Source organism: Myotis lucifugus, unplaced genomic scaffold (genome assembly GCF_000147115.1).
Source record: "Myotis lucifugus unplaced genomic scaffold, Myoluc2.0 scaffold_4, whole genome shotgun sequence".
NCBI lineage: Eukaryota > Metazoa > Chordata > Mammalia > Chiroptera > Vespertilionidae > Myotis > Myotis lucifugus.
Window position 1 is genome coordinate 11,847,493 of NW_005871052.1, and position 24,370 is coordinate 11,871,862.

Sequence of the window (24,370 nt, forward strand, 5' to 3'; positions counted from 1 at the left end):
ATGCACAGCTTCCTGGAGACCGACTCTACCAGGTCGCCCGGAGGCCATGTGGCTGGGCCGCAGGATGCCCGAACCTGGTGCCCATTCAAGACGTGAAACAGAGAGGAAGTGCGGGAGGAAATCCAGAGAATGGGATGTGGGGGTTTAAGACTCACTTCCTTTGGGCTTTGTCCTTCTTGGTCTTGGTCCTTTTCTTTCAGGCCTGGAGCATAAGCACTAAAGGAGAGAGGGATGGATGAAGGCCGAATGTGGAAGAAAAGAGGTGACCCAGGTGAGGATGGAGACCTAGCAACGGTGTGAGGCCCGACTGCGGGCCGACTGAATGGTGACTCCCAGGCGAGCGCCCCGGCTTTGGCGAAGCAGCCCACCAGGAGGCGAGCGGCCCAAGGGTCACAGAGCTGCGCTGCACTGTTCCTCTATGAGGACACCCCACACAGGCGCTGCCTTCACCAGCAGGCTCTGGGCGACATCTGCAAATTCGACTGCACCCTCTAACATTCTGGGCAAAGAACTGACTCTGTGCCCCTCTGGGTACCAGGCTTGCTAGGAGTGTGCTGTCACCAATGCCACAGATCAAAGGCAAAAACCTGGCCAGGCAGGGTGCACCAGAGGGGGCTTCGGCAGGGGGCCAGCGGGCGGGGATCTGCCTCACCTGTGGAGAGTGAGGTTCTGCAGTGGCCCCAAGACACTGGTCAGCTGGTGGGGAACAAGGGGCATGGAAGGATGCCCAGGCGGAGGGGCGCGGACCCGCAGCCCTGAGGCAGGGGTTGAGGGGCAGCGCCACCTCAGTGGAAAGGGTGCCACACTGCAGGGTACCCAACTGACTGACGTGATTCAGAGAAGCTCCCAGCGCTAACCAGGCATAGCCCAGACAGCCTTCGCACTTCAGAAGCTGTGACTCCTGCTCCCGCCTGGGCCCAAAAGCAAGCCTACACCCACCCTGCGCCACAGCAGCGCATGCCTGCGCTGTGATTGTGAATCCTACCACCTGCTCCGGAGAAGGGGGGGGCAGTAAAGAATGGGGGCGGGGGGGGGGAGTGGGTGAGAGGAAAGAATGTGGAGCATCCAGGATGAAGAGGTGCTTGAGAAGGAGGCTCAGAAGCCTCACGGGGAGGTTTGTTCTGTTTGTCCCCCAGCAGCCCCTTAGGAAGGGTGGAGCGCACCGCTGTGAGGGCTCCCTGTGCGCTGAGTCCAGTTCCGCAGCCAACTGGAATTGGCCTCAGTTTCCTGGTCTGTAAAATGGATTAAGCATGTCCCAGCGCCTTCGCTGAGCTTTGAAGGCCAATTGAGATACTATATAAAGAAAATGAGGGAAGTGAGAAAGAAAAGGAAGGACGAGCAACACAAAAGAAAGATTGGAAGGAACCTGTAAACCTATTGTCACTTAAATAGGGAACATAGTCAACAGTGTTTTCATGACGGTATGATGCCAGGTTGGTACTGGAAATATCGAGGAACACTTTGTAAAGTATATGATTGTCTAACCACTATTCTGTAACTAATATAAAACCTGAAACTAATACCAAATAATATTTAATGTAAAGAAATGAAAATAGGAGTGAAATTTTCATGAATTTCAAAGTTTAAATAAAGGCTGTAAAGGAAGGAAGAGGGAGAATAAAAATAGTGTTTTTCATTTTACCACTTTATTGTTTTTTCAGTACATGAAAAAGACAGTTGTCTTTATATGGTGCTTTTATACTTTTCTAAGTCATTATCTCATTTGATGTTTAGGGAAACTTAAAGACAAGATAATTATTCCCTCCACTATTTAAAGAAAGGACATCTTGGTGTCTGGTCCCAATGATTCAATCATCAAGCCCTTATTGTAAAGCAGGGTTAGTGAAATTTTCTGTGAAGGGTCATATCTAGACTAATCAAAGCCTTGGGGGTGATCAGGCCAGCAGGGGAGGGCAGTTGGAGGCAATCAGGCCAGCAGGGAAGCAGTTAGGTGTCAATCAGGCCAGTAGGGGAGTGGTTAGGGGGTGATCAAGCTGGCAGGCAGAAGTGGTTAGGGGCAATCAGGCAGGCAGGCAGTCGAGCGGTTAGGAGCCAGCGGTCCTGGATTGTGAGAGGAATGTCCGACTGCCAGTTTAGGCCCAATCCAGCAGTCGGACATCCACTGAGGGGTCCTAAATTGGAGAGGGTGCAGACTGGGCTGAGGGACTCCTCCCCCCCCCATGCACAGATTTCGTGCACCGGGCCACTAGTATTGAGATAACTATGTATTGTGCCAGTTGGGATACTGGAAATGTCAAGGGGAACACTATGTAATGTATATGATTGTCTAACTACTAAGCTGTACATCTAAAATCAATACAAAATAAAATTGAGAAAAATAAAAGAAAGAGATAAGTAGAGTGGATTATAAAAAGAAAAAACACCATTCCAACTATATGCTATCTGCAAGAAACTCACTTCAAACATAGCAACAAAGGTAGTTTGAAAACAAAAGGATGAAAAGATTTATCATGAAAACATTAATCTGTTAATATCAGGTAAAGTAGACTTCAGAACAGAAAATTACTAGGGACAAAGAGAGGCATTTACATTATGTTGAAAGGAACAATCCAAGAAGACATAGCAATCCTAAATGTGGATGCACACAACAAAGTTTCAAAGTACATGAAACAAAAACTGAGAATGCTGCAAGGCAAAATAGACAGATCTGCAATTAGAGTTTCAGAGTTCAACACTCTCTTAGCAATTGATAGAACAACTAGACAAATTCAGCAAAGATAAAGAACTCAACAGCACCATCAACCAAGAGGATCTAATTGACATTTACAGAACACTTCATACAACAAAACAAGAACACATAATTCTTTTCAACTACTCATGGAACATTGGTCAAAATAAGCCATATCCTAGGGCCTAAAACAAACCTTCATAAATTTAAAAGAACTGAAATCATAGTGTTTTCTGGCTATAATGGAATCAAACTAGAAATAAATAACAAAGATAACAGAAAAATCTCCAAACACTTGGAAACTAAACAACATAATTCTAAATAATTCATAGGTCAAAAAAGTCTCAAAGGAAATGTTTTTATTTAATTTTTTAAAATATATTTTTACTGATTTCAGCGAGGAAGGGAGAGGGAGAGAGAGATAGAAACATTAATAATGAGAATCATTGATCAGCTGCCTCCTGCATGTCCCGCACTGGGGATCGAGCCCACAACCCGGGCATGTGCCCTGACCAGGAATTAAACAGAGACCTCCTGGTTCATAGGTTGATGCTCAACCACTGAGCCACACTGACTAGGCTTAATTTTATTTTTAAATTATAGTTTACATTTAATATTGTTTAATGTTAGTTTTATATTAGTTTCAGGTATACAGCATAGTGGTTAGACAATCATACACTTTCCCCCGATATTTCCAGTACCCACCTGGCTCCATACATAGTTATTACAATAATATTGACTATATTTCCTATGCTGTGACTATTTACATCCCCATGACTATTTTGAATCTATAAATTTGTACTTCTTAATCCCTTACCTTTTCTCACCCAACCCTCCAACCCCCCTCCCCTCTCGCAACCATCAGTCTGCTCTCTGTGTCTATGAGTCTGTTTCAATTGTGCTTGTTCATTTATTTTGTTCTTTAGATTCCAGATATAATTGAAATCATATGGTATTTGTCTTTCTCTGTCTAAGTTATTTCACTTAACATAATACCCTTTAGGTTCATCCATACTGTTACAAATGGAAAGATTTCATTCTTTTTATAGCCAAGTAATATTCCATTGTATATATGTTCAACCACTGTTTTGTCCACTCCTCTATTGATGGGCACTTGGCTTGCTTCCATATCTTGGCTATTGTAAATAACACTGCATTCTTTCAAATTAGTGTTTTGAGTTTCTTCCGATATATACCCAGAAGTGGAATCACTGGATCATAACGCAGTTCCATTTTAAAATATTTTATTTAGGACCCTCCATACAGTTTTCCATAGTGGCTGCACCAATCTGCATTCCCACCAACAGTGCATGAGGGTTCCCTTTTCTCTACATCCTCATCAGCACTTGTGGCTTATTGATTTATTGATGATAGCCATTCTGACAGGTGTAAGGTGATATCTCATTGTGGTTTTACTTTGCATATCTCTATGATTAGTAACATTTTATATATCTACTAGAGGCCCGGTGCACAAAATTCGTGCACAGGAGGGGGGGTCCCTTCAGCCCAGCCTGCACCCTCTCCTATCTGGCAGTCGGACATCCCTCTCACAATCCTGGACCACTGGTTCCTAATCGCTCACCTGCCTGCCTGCCTGATAGCCCCTAACTGCCCCCACTGCCGGCCTGGTCGCCCCTAACAGCCCCCCGCTGCTGGCCAGGTAGCCCCCAACTGCCCCCTCCCTGCCAGCCTGGTTGCTCCTAACTGCCCCCCCCCGCCAGCCTGGTCACCCCTTACTGCCTCCCCTGCTGGCCTGGTTGCCCCCAACTGCCCCCTCTGTCGGCCTGGTTGCCCCTAACTGCCCCCCCTGCTGACCTGGTTGCCCTCAACTGCCCCCCCTGCCATCCTGGTCGCCCCTCATGCCTCCCCCCCTCTGCCAGCCTAGTTGCCCCACGCAACCTGCTGTTCAGTTGTTTGGTCATCCTTCACTAACCCCCCTGCTGGCCTGGTCATAGGCAGCCATCTTGTGAGGGTGTGAGGGTCAATTTGCATATTGCCTCTTTATTATATAGAATTGCCAATCTGTATGTCCTCTTTGGAGAAGTGTCTATTCAGGTTCCCTGCCCACTTTCTAATTGAATTCTTTGGGGTTTTGGTATTGAATTGTATGAGTTCTTTATAAATTTTGGGTATTAACCCCTTATCAGATGTAGCATTGGTATCTTCTCCCACTCTGTAGGTTGTCTTTGTATTTTGTTGATGGTTTCTTTTGCTGGCAAAAACTTTTTAGCTTGATGTACTCCCATTTGTTTATTTTTTCTTTTGTTTTCCTTGCCCAAGGAGATATTTCAGAAAAAAAATATTGCTATGGGAAATGTCAGAGATTTTACTGCCTATGTTTTTTTCTGGGAGTTTTATGGTTTTGAGTCTTACTGGTATATGTAAGTCTTTAATCCATTTTGAGTTTATTCTGGTATATGGCATAAGGAGGTGATCTAGGTTCATTTTTTTTCATGTATCTGATCAATTTACCCAATACCATTTATTGAACAGAATGTCTTTTATCCCATTGTATGTTCTTGCCTCCTTTGTCAAAAATTAATTGACATATAGGTGTGGATTTATTTCTGTGCTCTCTATTCTGTTCCATTGATCTATATGTCTATTTTTATGACAGTACCATGCTGTTTTGATTACTATAGCTTTGTAGTATGGTTTGATATCAGGTAGTGCAATGCCTCCAACTTTGTTCTTCTTCCTCACGGTTGCTGAGGCTATTTGGGGTCTTTGGTGGTTCCATATAAATTTTAGAATTATTTGTACTGTTTCTGTGAAAAATTCCATTGCTATTTTTTAAATATATTTTATTGATTTTTTACAGAGAGGAAGGGAGAGGGACAGAGAGTTAGAAACATCGATGAGAGAGAAACATCTATCAGCTGCCTCCTGCACACCTCCCACTGGGGATGTGCCTGCAACCAAGGTACATGCCCTTGACCAGAATCGAACCTGGGACCTTTCAGTCCACAGGCTGATGCTCTATCCACTGAGCCAAACTAGTTAGGGCTACATGCTATTTTGATAGGAATTTCATTAAACTTATAGATTGCTTTGGTTGATATGAACATTTTAACAATGCTAAATATTCATATCCATGAACAAGGTATATGCTTCTATTATTTGCATCTTCTTCAATTTCTGGGCCGAGCCAGCTCAGCCAAGGGTTCGAAAGCCTGAGTGAGGGCGGTGAAGGATGATGAAATGACAAAGACAATAAATTGGGTCTAGGTGGATCTTCCTGTGCCTGGCTGAGGCCACAGAGAGAGATCCAGAGGCAAGCTGAGCCTTTATTTTATAGCCAGAGGTAAACAAGGTAGTGGTCACCATAGTTATGTTCTTGTGAGTTTCACTTGTTTAGGCAGCACTTGCTACATCTCCCACAGCTCATTAGCTACCCAGGTAAGATTTAGGGAGCATCATAAGGTCAAGTCTAATTATGCTAAAAGGACTGTGCCCTCTAAGCTGGGACTTGTTTGTGGCTTTGCCAACAGGTCAGTCCGAGGCTTAACCCTATAGCTCCGACCTACAGATTTCTTTCTTTAGTATCTTATTATATTCTGAGTACAGGTCTTTTATTTCTTTGGTTAAATTTATTCCTAGGTATATTATTTTTTGATGCAATTGTAAATGGGATTTTTTCCTATTTCCCTTTCTGAGAATTCATTATTGGTGAATAAAAATGCAACTGATTTTTAATATTAATTTTGTATCCTGCAACTTTACTGAATTAATTTATCAGTTTTAGTAATTTTTGGTAGAATCTTTAGGGGTCTCTATGTACAGTATTATGTCATCTGCAAATAATAATAGTTTTACTTCTTTTTCAGTTTTTCAATTTTACTTTCTCCTTTCCAATTTGGATGCCATTAATCTCTTCTGCCTTTCTGATTGCTGTGGCTAGGACTTTCAGTACTATGTTGAATAAGAGTGGTGAAAGTGGAAATCCCTGTCTTGATCCTGTTCTAGGGGAAATAGTTTTAGTTTTTTCCCATTGAGTATGATGTTGGCTGTAGATGTCATATATGGCTTTAATTATGTTGAGGTATGTTACCTCTATTCCCACTTGGCTGAGAGTTTTTATCAAAAATGGGTGCTGGATTTTGTCAAATTCTCTTTCTGCATCTATTGAAATGATCATGTGATTTTGTCTTTAAATTTGTTTATGTGGTGTATATCGCTAATTGATTTGCGAATATTATACCAGCCTTGCATCTCCAGAATAAATCCCACTTGGTCATGATGTATGATATTTTTAATGTATTGCTAAATTTGGTTTGCAAATATTTTGTTCAGAATATTGGCATCTATATTCATCAGGGATACTGGCCTATAGTTTACTTTCTTTGTAGTGTCTTTATCCTGTTTTGGAATTAGGATAATGCTGGCCTCGTAAAATGAGCTTGGGAATCTTCCCTCATCTTGGATTTTTTGAAGTAGTTTGCAAAATATAGGTGTTAGTTCTTCCTTGAATGTTTGCTAAAATTCACCTGTAAAACCGTGTGGTCCAGGACTTTTGTTTGTTGGGAGTTTTTTTCATTATTGCTTCAATTTCACTAGTTTTTGTAAACAGTCTTCAGGTTTTCTGTAATTTCTTGATTTAGTTTTGAAAGATTATATGTTTCTGGGAATTTATCCATTTCTTCCAGATTCTCCAATTTGTTGGCGCATAGTTGTGAGAGAGAAAGAGAGAGAGAGAGAGAGAGAGAGAGAGAGAGAGAGAGAGAGAGAGAGATTGGTTGCCTCCTGCATGCGCCCCGACTGGGACCTGAGAACCAACCTACAACCCAGATATGTACCCTTCACTGGGAATGGAACCTGGGACCCTTTGGTGTGCAGGCTAACACTCTACCCCTGAGCCATACCAACCAGGGCTGTAGGTAATATTTTTAGTATATCTTTATTGATTTAAGAGAGGAAAGGAGAGGGAAAGAGAGATAGAAACATCAATGATGAAAGAGAATCACTTATTGGCTGCCTCCTGCACGTCCCCTACTGGGAATCAAGCCCGCAACCCAGGCATGTGCCCTTGACCAGAATCAAACCTGTTATCCTTCAGTCCGAAGGCTGACGCTCTATCCACTGAGCCAAACCAGCAAGGGCGGTAATATTTTTTTTTATAATTGTATTTCTGTGGTGTCAATTGTTTTTTCTCTTTCATTTCTGTTTTTATTTATTTGGGTCCACTCTCTTTTTTCTTCATGAGTCTGGTTAAAGTTTTATCAGTGTTGTTCATCTTTTCAAAGTATCAGCTCTCAGATTCATTGATTTTTTTGTGTTTTTTTTAGACTTTATTTTGTTTATTTCCACCTGATATTCATAATTTCCTTTCTTCCACTCACTTTGGGCTTCGTTTGTTGTTCTTTTTCTAGTTCCTTTAGGTGCAAGGTTAGATTGTTTATTTGTATTTTTCTTGTTTCTGAAGGTAGGCCATATTGCTATGAATTTCCCTCTTAGGACTACTTTCACTGTGTCCCATAAATTTAGGGTTATTGTGTTTTCATTTATATTTGTCTCAAGGTATCTTTTGATTTCTCCTTTGATCTTAATTTTAACCCATTCATTGTTTAGTAACATGCTATTTAGCCTCAATGTGTTTGTGTGTTTTTCAGTTTTTTTTCCTTGTAATTGATTTCTAGTTTTATACCATTGCAGTCAGAGAAAATGCTTGATATGATTTCAATCTTCTTAAATTTATTGAGACTTGTTTTGTGTCCTAACATGTGGTCTATCCTAGAAAATATTCCATGTGCATTTGAAAATAATATATATTCTGCTGCTTTGGGGTAAAATGCTCTTAAAATATCAATTAAATCCATCTGATCTAGTGTGACATTTAAAACCACTGTTTCCTTGTTGATTTTCTGATGTCAACGGAGTGTTTAAATCACCTACTATGATTGTATTATTGTCAATCTCTTCCTTTATGTCCATCAAAATTTGCTTTATATATTTAGGTACTCCTATGTTGGATGCATAAATGTTTACCAGAGTTATATCCTCTTGTTGAATTGCTCCTTTTATCCTTATGTAGTGTTTTTCTTTGTCTCCTACTATAGCCTTTGTTTTAAAGTCTATTTTGTCAGATATAAGTATTGCTACACCAGCTTATTTTTCATTTCCATTTGTATGAAATATCTATTTTCATCCCTTTATTTTCAGTTTGTCTGTGTTTTTCATTCTGATATGGGTCTTTTAGTAGACAGCATATATATATATATATATATATATATATATATATATATATATATATATATATATATATGATGTTTTCTTATCCATTCATTTACCCTATGTCTTTTTATTGGAGCATTTAGTCCATTTACATTTAAAGTTATTATTGATAGGTACATATTTATTGCTATTTTATTATTATAATTATTTAAATTTATTGATTTTTAAAAAATATGTTTTTATTTATTTCAGAGAGAGGAAGGGAGAGAGAGATAGAAACATCAATGATGAGAGAGAATCATTGATCGGCTGCCTCCTGCTCACCCCCTATTGGGGATAGAGCTCACAACCTGGGCATGTGCCCTGACCAGGAATCGAAACATGACCTCCAGATTCATAGGTCAATGCTCAACCACTGAGCCATGCTGGCCAGGTGGTCCTTGCTTTTTATCACTTTGAATATTTTATGCCAATCCCTTCTGGCCTGAAATGTTTTTGTTTAGAAATCAGCTGACAGTTTTATGAAAACTTCCTTGTAGGTAACTCTTTCTCTTACTGCTTTTAAGATTCTCTCTTTGTCTTTAACCTTTGCCATTTTAATTATGATGTGTCTTGGTGTGGGCCTCTTTGGGTTCATCTTGTTTAGGACTCTGCACTTCTTGAATTTGTATGTCTTTTTCCTTCAGCAGGTTAGGGAAGTTTTCAAGTCATTATTTTTCCAAATAAGATTTCAATCCCTTGCTCTCTCTTTTCTCCTTCTGGTACCCTTATTACTCAGATGTTGTTATGCTATCTGTTTTCTCAGAGTCCTCATTTTTTAAATCCTTTTTTCATTTTGCTCCTCTGATTGGATATTTTCTGCTATCTTGTCTTCCAAATCACTGATTTCATCTTCTGCTTCATCTAGTCTACTGTGGATTCCTTCTAGTGTATTATTCATTTCATATATTGTATTCTTCATTTCTGACTGGTTCTTTTTATGGTTTCTATGTCCTTTTTTTATGCATACTATCTCTTTGGTTAAGTTCTCACTGAGTTCATCCATTCTTCCCTTATAACATGTAAGTTCCTTGAACTTCCTTATAACCATTGTTTTATCTCCATTTCATTTAGTTCTTTTTTCTGGGGATTTTTCTTGTTCTTTCATTTGGGGCATGTTTCTTTGTATCCCAATTTTGGCTGCCTCTCTATATTTATTTCTGTGTATTAGGTAGAGACACTGGGTAGGGGTGAGTGCTGTTCACCAGGTTGCTATGCCTTCCAGTCTTGGTATCATGGCCTTATGTAGTAGGTGTCCTGTAGGGCTAGTAGCACACTCTGCCTGATCACCCAAACAAGGTGCTCCAGGAATTTCCCTTGTGTTGGGTTATGTGAGCCCACCTCTCGTACTTGAGTCTTGATTCATGTTGGCTCCTCCATGCATGGGCTCCACCTTCAGGCTGGCTGACTTTGAGAGTCAGCTCCAAGCACTGTATACAAGTTGCTATGTGGGTGCTGAGCACACAAAGTGGAATTCAACTCAGCAGGGTCTAGTACCTGCCAACATTTCCCTTTGGCTGTGCCACTTGTGAAGAGAATCGGGTCCTGCTCTGATGTGGTCTGAAGCCCACCACTGGGTGTGTTGGTTCCGGGGCCTCTTGGGATGGACTCCAGTGTAGGTCAGTGTCATATGCTGCCTATAATCGAACTTGGGCTACTTATCTGGAGCTACCAAGTGATTTGCAATTTGTGGCTGCCTCTCCTGGGCCTTGGTGCATGTTAAAGAAGCCAGGCTGCATACCAAGGCTGGCTTCCACCAGCTCTGAGCCCAGGGGCAGGTTAGTAGGAGGCCCAAGGCACCCCAAGACTTGCCTCCAACTGCTGGCTTTCTGTTAGACTCAGTCACTGGAAGAGCCTCTGGCAGTGCATAAGTTGCATGAAATAGGTTCTCAGTGAGTCACTGGGAAGGGGTGAGTGCTGTTCACCAAGTTAATACAGGTTGAAACTCAGTACCAGTGCTGGGTCTGAGGCCACTCAGCAAAATTCTCAGTATACATGAAGGCCAACCATCACCCACCTGGGACTCACAGACCTTTCTGGTGGTGTGGCGTCTCAGGGGTTGCGGATCCAACCCTTTTTGAGTCTCTGCCTTTCCTATCAGTCCCAATGCAGGTTCCTCAGTACATCCTTTGTTATAAGACTTTCTGTTCAGCTAGTCTTCATATGATTATTCACATTGATTGTTTCGTATTTAGTTGCAACTTCAATATGGTCCTGGGAGGAGGTGAGTATTACTTCCACCTGCTCCCCTGCCATCTTGCCCCTTCAAAGAAAAAAATTTTAAGTATATTGAACTAAATGAAAATAAGTATATGACATATCAAGATTTGTGAGATGCTGTTAAAGTAGAGAGGGAAATTTATAGCACTAAGTGCTTGCATTAGAAAAAGAGAAATGTGTATGTGTAGGGCTGAATATAATGTAGTCTTTACCTTAAGGAAATCTCATAAAAATAGTGGATATAAAATTAGCTCCAGCCCTGGAGGAGAAGATAGAAAATCTTCCATGAATTTCACATGAGGGCAAAACCAGTTGCTGGTGAGAGAATACAGGAAGGCTGTATGGAAGAGATATCTCAGATTTGGAGCTGAAGAACCAGCAACCTGGAAATATCAAGGGGGGAGGGGAAAGCCCCCATCAAAACCCTCTCTCTAGTCTAAGACCATGAAAGGGTCAACCTAGCAAAAAAGACAATTTTTAGATAATAACGGCTCTACTTTAGCCAAACTCCACAGGAAAAACTATGGTCCAATGCTCATCTAAGCTAGCAAAGTGTGAAGGCAGGGGGGCTATAATTCTACCCTTACCAGGCTGGCATGAAGTCCCTTCCGCTACTGTGCTGTCAGAGGATACCACATTGATAGCCTGGAATTCCACACTCCTCACCCTTCCGATGGGAATGGGGTCAGGACTTTCACTGTTTTCTAGCAGTGAGGCACACACTGTGGTGTCAGTGGAGGTCACTTGGGAAGCAACAACAAGGCACACATGCCCCTCACAGCCAGGGAGGAAACAACAGAAGTCAAGTCCATTCCCCACTTGGATATCCACAGAGACTCACTGAGGACCCTGGACTTCTGCCCCCACCCAGCAGTGATAAGGTGGTGAGCCCCTCCCCCTTCCAGCCAACTGATGAAGAATGTCAAAATAAGATTCAGTGTCTCATAACATAATACCTGAAACGTCCAGTTTTCAATTAAAATCATGCATGATTCCAAGGACAGAGAACATTTCACCTCCAATGAAAACACAGTCAATGCCAGTATGAAAATGACAGGGAGGTTAGAATTGTTTGACAAAGATTTTAAGTAGTTGTCATAAAAAATACTTCAATGAGCAATTATAAACATTATGAAAACTCATGGGGGGGAAAGAGAAACTCAGCAACAAAATAGAATCTCTAAAGCAGAACTAAATAGAAATTTTAGAAATGAATAATACAGTAATTGAGATAAAACGACAATGAATGGGCTCAATGGCAGAAGAACAAGATAAATTTTAGGCAGGGTGGTCAAGCAAGTTCTCTTTGATAAGGTGACAGGCATTTGAGCAATGACATAACTACTCCTAAGGCCAGTCTCTGCTGAAAATGTGGAACATGGGATTTAGCTTTTAGGTTTTAGTGAGGATCAAATGAGGTGCTAAATTGGAATGTACCTGACCAGGTACATGGAACAAAGAAAGAATTTAAAAAGTGAAGGCTATTGTTGTTGTTGTTGCTGCTGCTGTAGTTATGGTTACAGGTGGTCACTAGTTGTTATGGTGGCCTGTGAAAACTAAGTCAGAATCAGTGCTCCTTCCACTAGAGTCCCAAGGGCATGTTTCTACATGAAGAGAAGGAAAAGCTCAGGGAAAAGACAAAAAAAAGAAAATTGGGGCTTCTTTCCCCCCATAGTCACAATAGCATCAGCTGGAGGCTGAAATATTAATTAACTTGGAAAGGGGAGTGCCCCATATCTAGGCTTTTCAACTTGTGTTGTTTGTGGAGCCAGCAAGACTGTTGGCTAAGTGCCCTATGGTGGCTGAGTGAAAGAGCCAGCACCTCCTCCAAACGTGTGGTGCACGGCTGCGGGATGGGTCAGGCCTGGTGTGCGTGGTCTGAGGATGCTCTGGCTGGTTGGTTCTCCCCAAGGAGGTTGCCTGCACCTTCCTCAGCCACTTTCCTCATTCTCCACAGCCTGGCTCCAGCCCAACTTCTTTCATAATTGACTCAGCAGCCTAGAGAAACCACACAATCAGAAGCCAGTGGTGAAGGGACTGCAGACACATGTTACTAAGACTAATGATAAAAATTAGTCCAGGCTGTGGAAAGAGGCTTCTAGCACAATAGCGGCCCTTAGTGATGGCCAAGCTGAACACCTTTGTTTTACAGCTGGGAACACAAGTGCTATTTGTTGGTTTGGCTAAAACCACACAGTGAATTCATGATACATTAGCAGTCAGAAATCAGATCCACATTTTTCAAAAAAAGGCCCACAAAAATCTCAGGGATGATGATTGTATCAGTCTGTGTCTAAGCAAGAAGACAGAAAGGACCCTAACCGGTTTGGCTCAGTGGATAAAGCATCAGCCTGCCGACTGAAGGGTCCCAGGTTCGATTCCGGTCAAGGGCATGTACCTTGGTTGCGGGCACATCCTAAGTAGGGGGTGTGCAGGAGGCAGCCGATCGATGTTTCTCTCTCATCGATGTTTCTAACTCTCTATCCCTCTTCCTTCCTCTCTGCAAAAAATCAATAAAATATATTTTTAAAAGTTTGTCTCTGAAATAAAAATGTGAAAATATGATGGAATAACATTTTTTTAAAAAAGAAGACAGACTTCCAAGTATTTAAAACAGAAAGAATCTAATAGAGGAGATTATCTACCTGGATGAGAGCTATGCTGAGACCAAACATAGGATACTGAGATAACCCAGAGATTAAATATGGCAGAAAGCTGCTGCCAATTCTTGTCCAAAGAGGTAAAAAGAAGAGGTCGTGTTACCAGAGCTCAGGGGCACTCAGAAGAGCTAGAACCATGATGGATCTGTCTGGGGAAAGTTGGGGCCACAGAGGATACAGAGCCCATGCCCCAGATGCCACCTGCAGGAGAGGAAGGGGGAAATGCCCTGTGTCTCTCCTTCCTCCTTGCTATCTGAAGATATCCTGCCAGTGCTTGCCTTTGGCCAACCCAATAGGAAGCCAACTGCCTTGGAAGCCTAGGAAATTCAGCCACACAGGGGAAGCCCCACTGACCATAGAACAGAGCAGAGAAAGGACATGAAACCCATCTGAGTGTAAACCAGACAGAACCAGCAACAGGATTAACAATAGCCACCTTTTATTGATCATAGGCTGTCTGTGAACAATGCAAAAGGACAGTTGGTACCAAGACCAACAATTGAATTCATCCAGGAACTTCTCTAGTTAGATAAGCACTAGCACCCCCATTCAGCAGCTAGAATACTGAGGCTGAGTAAGGCTAACTGAATTTCCACAGGTAGCACTCTTAGGTCAACCATTGTTGACTTAAGGTTATTTGGATTCCAAAGCTTATGGCTTTAATCCCTTGTGGGAAGAGAATAAGAAACCACAGATATTTTTCCAACAGGGCTCATTATATCTGTTGGTAAAGACATTAAAACAGTAGCTTTCTAATAAAATAAATATTAATGTATTTATTAGAGAGGAGAAAAAAGAAAAAGAGGAAAGGTCTCAAACCAATAGTCTAAATACCTACTTCAAGGGCCAATAAAAGAAGACCAAAATAGCCCTAGTTGGCCCTAGCCGGTTTGGCTCAGTGGGTAGAGCATTGGCCTGTGGACTGGAGGGTCCAGGGTTCAATTCTGGTCAAGGGCACATGCTTTGGTTGCAGGCTCGGTCCCCAGTGGGGGGCTTGCAGGAGGCAGCCTATCAATGATTCTCTCTCATCTTTGATGTTTCTATCTCTCTTTCCCTCTCCATTCCTCCCTGAAATCAATAAAAATATGTATTTTTTAAAAATAGCCCTAGCCGGTTTGCTCAGTGGATAGAGTGTCGGCCCACAGTTCTGGTCTGGGGCCTGAGTGGGAGGCAACCAATTGATGTGTCTGTCTCACATCAATGTTTCTCTCTCTGTGTGTCTCTACCTCTCCCTTCCACTCTCTCTAAAAATCAATGGGAAAATATCCTCAGGTGAGGATTAACCAAAAACAATTTTTTAAAGGAGCAAAATAAACCCAAATCAAGCAGAAAGATGGAAAATAATGGAGATCAAATCAATAAAATTGAAGACAGGAAAACTGGAGAAAATTGATGAAATAAAAAAATGGATTCTTCAGGGGGAAAAAAACAACAGTAAAACTGACAAACCTCTAGCAAGACTGACACAAATAAAAAGAGAAAAAAACACAAATTACCAATATCAATAATTAAACAGAGGATATCACTACTGATTCTTCAGCTGTTAAAGAGCTAATAAGAGAATCCTACAAATAACTTCAGGTTTATATATTCAGTGTGGAAGAAATGGACTTCTCAAAACCTACAAGCTACCAAAACTCTACCAAGATTAAATAGATATTCTAAATAGCCTACAACCATTAAAGAAATTACATTTTGTTTTGTTTTTTTATTAAATCTTTATTGTTGAGATTATTACAGTTGTTCCTGTTTTTTCCCCCATAGCTCCCATCCACCCGGTTCCCACCCCACCCTCTTCCCTTACCCCCACCCCACACTGTCCTCATCCATAGGTGTACGATTTTTGTCCAGTCTCTTCCTGCACTCCCCATACCCCTTTACCCCCAAGAATTGTCAGTCCATTCCTTTTCTATGCCCCTGATTATATTATATTCACTAGTTTATTCTGTTCATCAGATTATTTATTCACTTGATTTTTAGATTCACTTGTTGATAGATGTGTATTTGTTGTTCATAATTTGTATCTTTACCTTTTTCTTCTTCCTCTTCTTAAAGGATACCTTTCAGCATTTCATATAATACTGGCTTGGTGGTGATGAACTCCTTTAGCTTTTTCTTATCTGTGAAGCTCTGTATCCGACCTTCAATTCTGAATGATAGCTTTGCTGGGTAAAGTAACCTTGGTTGTAGGTTCTTGCTATTCATCACTTTGAATATTTCTTGCCACTCCCTTCTGGCCTGCATAGTTTCTGTTGAGAAATCAGCTGACAGTCATATGGGTACTCCCTTGTAGGTAACTGACTTTTTTGCTCTTGCTGCTTTTAAGATTCTCTCTTTGTCTTTTGCTCTTGGCATTTTAATTATGATGTGTCTTGGTGTGGTCCTCTTTGGATTCCTTTTGTTTGGGGTTCTCTGCGCTTCCTGGACTTGTAAGTCTATTTCTTTCACCAGGTAGGGGAAGTTTTCTGTCATTATTTCTTCAAATAGGTTTTCAATATCTTGCTCTCTCTCTTCTTCTGGCAACCCTATAATTCAGATGTTGGTTCACTTGAAGTTGTCCCAGAGGCTCCTTACACTATCTTCATATTTTTGGATTCTTTTTTCTTTTTGCTTTTCCGGTTGGCTGTTTTTTGCTTCTTCATATTTCAAATCGTTGACTTGATTCTTGTGATCTTCTAGTCTGCTGTTGGGAGTCTGTATAATATTCTTTATTTCAGTCAGTGTATGCTTAATTTCTAGTTGGTCCTTTTTCATATCTTCGAGGGTCTCACTAGATTTATGGAAGGTCTCACTAAATTTATCAGCAGTTTCTAGAAAATTCTTGAAAAATCTTATAAGTGTGGGTTTGAACTCTATATTCAGTAGTTTGCTCTCCTCCATTTCTGTCATTTGTGACCTGTTTCTTTGTCTCCACATTTTTTATGCTTCCATGTGTTGATAGGGTGGCTTTCTGTGCTAGGTGTTCTATAGGGCTCAGTTGCTCAGCCTCCCCAATTACCTGAAGTGGGCACACTTGGTACACCCCTTTACAGGTTGTGTGCACAGTCTTGTTGTAATTAAGCCTTGATTGTTGTAGGTATCACTGGGAGGAATTGCCCTCCAGGACAATTGGCTGTGAGAATCAGCGGTGTCTACAGTGGGAAAACTTCTGTGCTGGAGACACCCTTCTGAGGCAAGACTTGCTTCAGTGGGGCTTTGGTGCTAACTAAGTCTGTCCCCTGAGTGTGTCCCTTATGGATCTGAGGAGTTGTAATCTGGATAGTCCCACTCTGACCACAGGGTACACTGGCTCTTGGATCTCTAAGGAGGTGCTAATTTAGCCTCTGCCTGAGGCTACCCAGCAGGAGCTATGGAGAAATCTGCAAATTCCTCTTCTTTTTTTGGGGTTTGGAGGTGCCCAGATGAGGCCCAGCTGTGAATCAATGCAAGCAGCTGTGGGGCCTTGGGCCTTCTCTTGGAAGTTCTGGGTCTCTCTGACCCAGCTGCAGTTTGTTAGGTAATTTTCAGATTGCAAAGGGCCAGGCCTTTCATATGCAAAAGCCTCTGCGCACAGCCTGGGTGGGCGGGGTCTCAGGGAATCAGCAGGGCAGAGCAAACAGCTATGGCTGATCCTCAGTCCTACCCTAAGAGGCCCAGGGTCTCAGTGTCCCGCGGTAATCGCTGCAAGCACCTCTGAGAGAAAGCCGCCCTCGAGTTCTGCCTGCTGCCAGACAGTCCAGTTTCTCCCCGTATGAGTCTGGGTCCCCAGAGACTAGCCTGGAACTGGAGTTCAGAGCAGTCTGGAGCTTGAGACTCCCTCCCGATTTAAAAGGACAACAGCGTCCTCAGTTGCCAGCCCTTTTCACGTGTGCCTCAGTACCTCTGCACTTTACTTCCACACCTCCTCTGAGTCTCAGTGTGCTTTTCTCTTTCCTTCTAGTTGTAAAATTTCCACTCAGCCAGCCTTCCTGTGGTTCTGGATGATGTCCATTTTCTCTTTTAGTTGTATTTTTGAAGTAGTTGTGTGAGGCAGTAATTTCAGGTGCTTACCTGTGCCGCCATCTTGGTTTCTCCAAGAAATTACATTTTTATATTTAAAGAGCTCCCAGAAAAGAAATCTTCAAGTCCAGATTTTTTTCCCACTGGAGAATTTTACAAAATATTCAAAGAACTAACACCAATTTTACACAATTTATTCCAGAAAATAAGAGGAGAAAACTCCTCTCAAGTATAACCCGGAATCCAAAACCAGATAAAGACAACACACAAAAGAAGAAAACTACAAGTCAATATGTTTCCTGAACTTAGATTCAAATATTCTAAACAAAAATTTAGCAAATATGCCCAGCCAGTGTTGTTCAGTGGTTGAGCATCAACCTATGAACCAGGAGGTCATGGTTTGATTCCTGGTCAGGATAGATGCCCAGGTTTTGGGCTCAATCCCCAGTAGCCGATCTATAATTCTCTCTCATCGTTGATGTTTCTATCTCTCTCCCTCTCCCTTCCTCTCCAAACTAAAGAAGAAAAAAACATATAATCATATCAGTTAATGCAGATACAGCATTTGGAAAAATTCAATGCCAAATCATGATTTAAAAAAATAAATAAACAGCCCTGGCCAGTGTGACTCAGTGGTTGAAGCATCAGCCCACACACCAAATGGTCATGGCTTTGATCTATAAATTTAATACAATTTTTTTGGTCCATTGGTTTTTTTAATTTTAATTAAATCTTTATTGTTCAGATTATTACAGTTGTTCCTCTTTTTTCCCTCATAGCTACCCTCCACCCGGTTCCCACCCCACCCTCTGCCCTTACCCCTCCCACTGTCCTCATCCATAGGTGTACGATCTTTGTCCAGTCTCTTCCCGCACCCTCACACCCCTTTCCCCCCGAGAATTGTCAGTTCACTCCCTTTCTATGCCCCTGATTCTATTATATTCACCAGTTTATTCTGTTCATCAGATTATTTATTCACTTGATTTTTAGATTCACTTGTTGATAGATATGTACTTGTTGTTTATAATTTTTATCTTTACCTTTTTCTTCTTCCTCTTCTTAAAGGATACCTTTCAGCATTTCATATAGTACTGGTTTGGTGGTGATGAACTCCTTTAGCTTTTTCTTATCTGTGAAGCTCTTTATCTGCCCTTCAATTCTGAATGATAGCTTTGCTGGGTAAAGTAATCTTGGTTGTAGGTTCTTGCTATTCATCATTTTGAATATTTCTTGCCACTCCCTTCTGGCCTGCATCGTTTCTGTTGAGAAATCAGCTGACAGTCTTATGGGTACTCCCTTGTAGGTAACTAACTGTTTTTCTCTTGCTGCTTTTAAGATTCTCTCTTTGTCTTTTGCTCTTGGCATTTTAATCTGATGTTCCTTGGTGTGGTCCTCTTTGGATTCCTTTTGTTTGGGGTTCTCTGCACTTCCTGGACTTGTAAGTCTATTTCTTTCACCAAGTAGGGGAAGTTTTCTGTCATTATTTCTTCAAATAGGTTTTCAATATCAATGGAACAGAATAGAGAGCCCAGAAATAGACTCACACAAATACAACCAAATAATTTTGACAAGGTGAAAAAGCAATTTAAAGGTGGAGGGATAGCCTTCTCAAAGAATGCTGCTGGAGCAATTAGAAATCCATACCCCCCCCCCCAAAAAAAAAAAGAAGAAGAAGAAGAAGAACTTGGATCTAAACCTTACATCATCTATAAAAATTAACTCAAAATAATAACTGATTTAACTATAAGACAAATCACAAAACTTTTAGAAAAATAATAGAAGAAAATCCTCAAATCTTAGGGCCAGGCAAAGGATTCTTAGACTTGAACACCAGATCCATAAAAGAAAAAAATTGATAGTCAATCTTGCCAAAATTTAAAACTTTGCTCTATGAAAAGCTATATGAAGAGGATGACAAGACAAGCTATAGACTGAAAGAAAATGCTTCCAAACTACATATCTGGCAAAGGACTAGTATCTAGAATACATAAAGCATTCTCCAAACTAACTTATGTAAAGAATTTTCCAAACTCAATAGTGAAAGAACAATCCAATTAGAAAATGGGCAAAAGACATGCACAGACATTTCAGTGAAGATATACAGATGGCAAATAGGCACATGAAAAGATGGTCTGCATCATTAGACATTATTGAAATGTAAATTAAAACTACACATCTAGCCCGGCCCGTGTGGCTCAGTGGTTGGGCTTGGACCTATGAACCAGGAGGTCAGGTTAGATTCCTGATCAGGGCACATGCCCGGGTTGCTGCGTGATCCCCAGTGTAGGGTGTGCAGGAGGCAGTCTATCAATGATTCTCTCTCATCCTTGATGTTTCTCTCTCTCTCCCTCTCCCTTCTTCTCTGAAATCAATAAAGATATATTTTTTTAAAAAAAACTACACATCTGTCCCACTGGCTGCTCTGAAAAGCCATCTTTGCATTGTTCCTGTGGCTCCCTCTCCGCTCGCAGCAACCACCTCCCCCGAGCGCCTCCTTTACCGCCGCGGACTCCGGCTGCTTCTCGCCAGAGTCCTCCAACTCTCGCTTAAAAAAAAAATCTGCTGCATAGGATCACGGGCGTGCCCCACCATGTCAGATAGGCAGTGGACACCAGCTCCGAGATCACCACCAAGGAATTAAAGAAGAATGAATTTGTGGAGGAGGCAGAGAATGGAAGAGGCACTGCTAATGGGAACACTAATGAGGAAAATGGGGAGCAGGAGGCTGACAAATGAGGTAGATGAAGAAGAGGAAGAAAGAGGGGAGGAGGAGGAGGAGGAGGAGGAGGAGGAGGAGGAGGAGGAGGAAGAAAAAGGTGATGGTGAGGAAGAGGATGGAGATGAAGATGAGGAGGCTGAGGCAGTTACAGGCAAACGGGCAGCTGAAGATGATGAGGATGACAATGTTGACACCAAGAAGCAGAAGACCGATGAGGATGACTAACAGCAAAAAAAGGAAAAGTTAAAGGCCTCCGTGACCTATTCACCCTTCACTTCCCATCTCAGAATCTAAAGTGGTCACCTTCGAGTAGAGACTCCCACCCACCTGCCTACCCACCCACCTCGGGCAGCACCACCTGCAGATGACACGCACTCTCCAACACCCAACCAAAACCACAACATGAATTTGCAACAGGGAAGGAAAACAGAACCAAAACTCCAAGGCCTTGCTTTTTTTCTTGAAAGTACTTTAAAAAGAAAAATTTGTTTGTATTTTTTATTTACATTTTATATTTTTGTACACATTGTTAGGGGTCAACCATTTTTAATGATCTTGGGATGACCAAACCAGCCTTTGGAGCATTCTCTGGCCTACTTCTGACTTTACTTGTGGTGAGACCCTGTTCATTATAATCTCAAAGGAGAAAAAAAGCAAAAACAACAACAAAAAAACAATCTTATTCCAAGCATTCCAGTAAGTTTTCGTGTATGTACTTAGCTGTATTATAAGTAGTTGGTTTGTATGAGATGGTTAAAAAGGCCAAAGATAAAAAGGTTTCTTTTTTCCCTTTTTTGTCTATGAAATTGCTGTTTATTATTATTTTTTTGGCCTGTTTGATGTATGTGTGAAACAATGTTGTCCACAATAAACGGGAATTTTACTTTGCTGAGTTGTTCTAACAAACAACAAACTACACATCTATCAGAATGACTAAAATATAGTGACAACACTATATACTGACAAAGATGCAGAGAAACTGGATCACTCACACACTGCTGATGGGAATGTAAAATGGTATAGCCACTATGACATACAATACGGCAGTTTTAATCAAAGTAAACTTGCACTTACCATTCAACCCAGCAGTCACCTCTTGGTCATTTGCCTCAGAGAAATTAAAACATATGTCTACACAAAAACCTGAACACAGATATTCCTAGCAGCTTTTCCAAGAGCCCCAAACTGGAAAGAATCCAGATGTGTTTCCAAGGGTTAAACAAACAGTGGAATATCCATAGATTGGAATACTATCTATATATATATAAGCCTAAGCGACCGTTACTACCGAATGACCGGAACAATGGGTCGACCGGTCGCTATGACGCGCCCTGACCACTATGGGGCAGATGCTCAACACAGGAGCTGCCCCCTGGTGGTCAGTGCACTCCCACAGTGGGAGCGCCACTCAGCCAGAAGCCGGACTCACAGCTGGTGAGTGCAGCTGCAGCACCGGGAGCAGAGGCGGCAAGTGCAGTGGGGCAGAATGAGCGGCAGTGGAACTGTGCCCACCCCAGCTGGGGCTCTTCCCCAGTCCAACATCCCCTGAGGGGTCCTGGATTGCGAGAGGGCACAGGCCAGGCTGAGTGACCGCATCAGTGCATGAATCCATGCACCAGGCCTCTAGTTCAGCAATAAAGAGGAATGGATAACTTGGATGAGTGAAAAACAGTCAATCTCCAAACAATACCTATTGCATAATTTCATGTATATGACATCCGTGAAATAACATAATTACAGAAATGGAAAACAGATCACAGTAGGCTAAACTGTTATGAGCATTGGCAAGCCCTGGAATTAGTTTGGCTTTTAAACCCAGCTCCACCATGTGTTAGTGGGAGTTTGATTAAATTGTTTAATTTCTCTGAGACTTTATTTCCTTGTGCATGAAATGGTTTTCACTTATTCAGTGGGTCAACAAAAATTTTGTTCCAAATATTGAGTATAGCAGTGAACAAGACAGACAAAATGTTTGCCCTCATAGAGCTGACATTTGGTGGGGGGGGGGAGGTGAGGTGAGGGAGGCAATAAACAAATTAATATACATAAGCAGAGATTGTACTGTGAGGAAAAGTAAAGCAAGATGAGGTAAAAGAAAAGGAAAAAAAGATGATGGAGAGAGCAAACTTTGGGTGGTGAGCACACAATGCAATATACCAATGGTGTATTGTAGAACTGTACACTTGAAATTTATATAATGTTACCAACCAAGGTCACCCCAATAAACTTAGTTTAATATATCAGTTGTTACACATTGTTATTAATAATCAGAAAATGATGTTTTTAAAGGTTTAAGTGTCAGTAAAAGTGAAGGGAAATGAGTACTCTCATTCACTGTTGATGGGAGTGCAATTCATATAGCCTCTTCAGAGGCCAATTTAACAAATCTTTTAAAATTAAAATTGCCCATATCATTTTTAATGTTTTCAGAAAATCCCATACTGTTTTCCATAGTGCCATTTGACCCAGTGATCCCACTTCTAGGGATATATCCTAAGGAGCCTGAAACACCAATCAGGAAGAATGTATGCACCCCTATGTTCATAGCAGCACAATTCACAATAGCTAAGATCTGGAAACAGCACAAGTGCTCATCAGTAGATGAATGGATTATAAAACTGTGGTACATCTACACGATGGAATACTATGCTGCTGTAAAAAAAAAAATAAGGATCTCTTACCCTTTGAGACAGCATGGAGGGACCTGGAGAGTATCATGCTAAGCTAAATAAGCCAGTCAGAGAAAGACAGGTATCACATGATCTCACTTATATGAGGAATCTAATAAACAAAATAAACTGAGGAAGAAAATCAATCCAGAGACATGAAAGCATAGAACAGACTGACAAATCTCAGAGAAAAGGGGTTGGGGAGAAAAGAGATTAACCAAACAATTTATGTGCATATATGCATAACCCATGGACACAGACAATAGTATGATAAAGGTCTGGGCGGGGTGGGAGTGGGGTAGAGGGGGTAAATACCAGGGTGGGGGCGAGGGACATCTATAATACTTTCAACAATAAAAAAAGTGCCCATACCCTATGACCCTGCAAACTGAACTCTGTCACCAAACTATCTGAATTCAAATCCTGGCCCAGCTATTGACTGTGAGGTGTTTGGTAAGTTGTTCAACTTCTCTGTGCCTTGGTTTCCTCATCTGTAAAACAAGGATAAAATCATGGAGTTGTCGTGTACATGAAGTGAATCCATATATATAAAGCATTTAGAATAGCACTTAGCATATAATAAATGTTTTACATTTGATGCGTAAATTCCACTTCTCAATATCTACCTAGGGAAGCACTTTGCACCAAAAGAGGTTCATGGATACTCATCTCCAGCATTGTTATAGCAATAGAAAAGAAAAACAAAAAACAGAAACAAACTAAATATTCATTAATAAGCTGACGGTAAAACAAAGTAAGATGTAGTGTACCGTGAAACACTAAGAAACAGCTAAAGAAAATGAGGTAGATCTCTATGTTCTGATATGGAAAGATCTCTGAGAGATGTTGTTATATACCAAAAACCCAGATTCATAATGATACATAAAGGATGGTCTTATAAACACAACAAAGCACTACATTATATCTTTCTATACCTAGAAAAAAATCTGGAAGGATACAGCGCAAATTGATGTTGTTAGAGTTGTTGCCTGGTGAGGAGTATAGGGGGGAAGCATGATTGGGTGTAAAAATGGTCAAAATTATTTTATATTTTACAGGGAAAGTGTATGCATCTGTAATTTATGTGAGTAAAAAGTTATTTTTAAGTTTAATGAAGAATTAGCCAGGAGTGGCCATTATCTTTTCAATAAATGGTTCTGAAACAACTGGATATCCATAAGCAGTAAATTGAAACTCTATCCATATCTTGTCTCATCTACAAAAG

General features: G+C 41.3%; 1 pseudogene; it reads left to right on the forward strand.

The window, feature by feature from the left end:
- Positions 1-1,054: 1,054 nt before the first annotated feature.
- Positions 1,055-20,903, forward strand: LOC102429140 (annotated as a pseudogene).
- The last annotated feature ends 3,467 nt before the right edge of the window (positions 20,904-24,370 follow it).